The sequence below is a fragment of the Ambystoma mexicanum genome, chromosome 3q (assembly GCF_040938575.1).
Source record: "Ambystoma mexicanum isolate Mex_15411 chromosome 3q, UKY_AmexF1_1, whole genome shotgun sequence".
Lineage (NCBI taxonomy): Eukaryota > Metazoa > Chordata > Amphibia > Caudata > Ambystomatidae > Ambystoma > Ambystoma mexicanum.
Window position 1 is genome coordinate 1,139,058,624 of NC_090926.1, and position 2,500 is coordinate 1,139,061,123.

General features: G+C 50.0%; 3 non-coding genes across 3 annotated transcripts; all 3 read right to left on the minus strand.

Moving 5' to 3' along the window:
- Nucleotides 1-282: 282 nt before the first annotated feature.
- Nucleotides 283-364, minus strand: TRNAS-CGA (transfer RNA serine (anticodon CGA)). Its single transcript has one exon. It is a non-coding gene; the product is annotated as a tRNA-Ser (tRNA).
- Nucleotides 365-727: 363 nt separating this feature from the next.
- TRNAS-AGA (transfer RNA serine (anticodon AGA)) lies at nucleotides 728-809 on the minus strand. Its single transcript has one exon. It is a non-coding gene; the product is annotated as a tRNA-Ser (tRNA).
- Nucleotides 810-1,941: 1,132 nt separating this feature from the next.
- TRNAS-CGA (transfer RNA serine (anticodon CGA)) lies at nucleotides 1,942-2,023 on the minus strand. Its single transcript has one exon. It is a non-coding gene; the product is annotated as a tRNA-Ser (tRNA).
- Nucleotides 2,024-2,500: the final 477 nt, after the last annotated feature.

Below are 2,500 nucleotides of genomic sequence, written 5' to 3' on the forward strand. Positions count from 1 at the left end.
TGGACCCCTCCCAATATCTGCTGTAAAGATGCAGGCAAGGAAAAGCGCAGGATGGGCTTCTTACAGACGGAGGCGATGCCAGGCGTCGATGGCTCTAGCGGCAACTAGTGTCAGGGTGGAAATATAATCGTGGCCCCCACCCCTAACAGTCAGAGAGTCCTGGATGGGAGTCTTCCCAATGTCTGCTTTATCGTCCATCCTATAATCAACATGCATGTTTACATCTTGTTTTGGGGACATTTCCGAGCAAATTGCAAAATTGCAGCTCAGTTCAAACCGAGGCGTAGTCGGCAGGGTTCGAACCTGCGCGGGGAGACCCCAATGGATTTCGAGTCCATCGCCTTAACCACTCGGCCACGACTACCCATGAGAGTGAAACTCTCACTCGAAAGATCGTGCTGTGCTTACACAGAAGAGTCCTTAGTCTCTACCGCCTTGCCTCTAGATCTTGTCCTGTACTTTCCACCCTTCTCTCTCATCATGCACCGTTCTTTCTCCTCACAAGTTTCTTTTAAATGTACATATATGTTTGAAATTGCAAAACGAAACCCGTCAAAACGTACCAGTTTCTCTGCGTTGGCCTAAAGGATGAAGCCGCTTTTACTCCTAGGATCTTGCTTGAATAGCTCAAGTGCGCCGCAGCCTCCTTTAGTAATTGTATTATACTGCTATTTTAAGATTGTTTTCCACACCAGAAAAGAGTAAACAATAAAAGCGGGCGCTGCACCGTAGTCGGCAGGATTTGAACCTGCGCGGGGAAACCCCAATGGATTTCTAGTCCATCGCCTTAACCACTCGGCCACGACTACTCCTAAGCAAACCTGTTTCTACTATAAACTTAACACTTTAGCCACACACAATGTCTCCTCCGCCCCTTACTTTATGCCGCTCTGCACCGTTCCCTTTTGGCCCTCCCATGACCCTTGAAAATGCATTCAAAAGTCAGAATCTCTATGGTCTGGCCCAAGTTCCCTAAATGCCATTTCCCCTCCCTGCCAAGCTCAGACTAAGTGCCAGGGACAGATCTGTGCTAATAAACCTAGCAAGTGGCCAGGCAGCAGAGCCTCACCTTCACTAGGTTGCACTGGCTTCTGCCAGCTCCAAATTGAAACTGTTAACAGTGTCCTGTTTGGAAGCATGCCTGGGCAGGGGCTGTCTCTATGCAAATCGAGTTGCAGAGGCCTCCTGGGAGCCAATTTCGGCAGGCCATTTTGACAGGCTCCAGAGGAATAAATGGCCGCACGAGTGGTCCGGTAGTTAGTCTAAGCCATATGGCAAAGATTTGGGTGGTGGGCCTTCTGGGCATGTGGCCCTAAGCCTCAGAGGACCGCAGAATGGGTCCCTTCTGCCCAAATAGAGAGGTCTTGGCCGATCGGGGCCGATCGGGGCTGAGAGGACAGGGGTCTCACCACCCTCTGACGGTCCTCCTGGGCGCCCTTCCTCTGCTCTCTGCTGTTGTGGCAGAAAGCTGTGCCTTCAGTCCCCTAGCTTGCACAGGGCAGCAAAAGACTGTACTTTCACTGTGTCGCAGGTAGGGGGCCTCTCCTGAATGCATCTGCCAAGGAAGGTCTAGAAGTGACACGAGAACCCTTGTGCTGACACACAAAAAAGGCTCGGCAGATAGCTTGCGTGCCAGTTGCTCCATCCTCTGTATCCACATGGACCCCTCCCAATATCTGCTGTAAAGATGCAGGCAAGGAAAAGCGCAGGATGGGCTTCTTACAGACGGAGGCGATGCCAGGCGTCGATGGCTCTAGCGGCAACTAGTGTCAGGGTGGAAATATAATCGTGGCCCCCACCCCTAACAGTCAGAGAGTCCTGGATGGGAGTCTTCCCAATGTCTGCTTTATCGTCCATCCTATAATCAACATGCATGTTTACATCTTGTTTTGGGGACATTTCTGAGCAAATTGCAAAATTGCAGCTCAGTTCAAACCGAGGCGTAGTCAGCAGGGTTCGAACCTGCGCGGGGAGACCCCAATGGATTTCGAGTCCATCGCCTTAACCACTCGGCCACGACTACCCATGAGAGTGAAACTCTCACTCGAAAGATCGTGCTGTGCTTACACAGAAGAGTCCTTAGTCTCTACCGCCTTGCCTCTAGATCTTGTCCTGTACTTTCCACCCTTCTCTCTCATCATGCACCGTTCTTTCTCCTCACAAGTTTCTTTTAAATGTACATATATGTTTGAAATTGCAAAACGAAACCCGTCAAAACGTACCAGTTTCTCTGCGTTGGCCTAAAGGATGAAGCCGCTTTTACTCCTAGGATCTTGCTTGAATAGCTCAAGTGCGCCGCAGCCTCCTTTAGTAATTGTATTATACTGCTATTTTAAGATTGTTTTCCACACCAGAAAAGAGTAAACAATAAAAGCGGGCGCTGCACCGTAGTCGGCAGGATTTGAACCTGCGCGGGGAAACCCCAATGGATTTCTAGTCCATCGCCTTAATCACTCGGCCACGACTACTCCTGAGCAAACCTGTTTCTACTATAAACTTA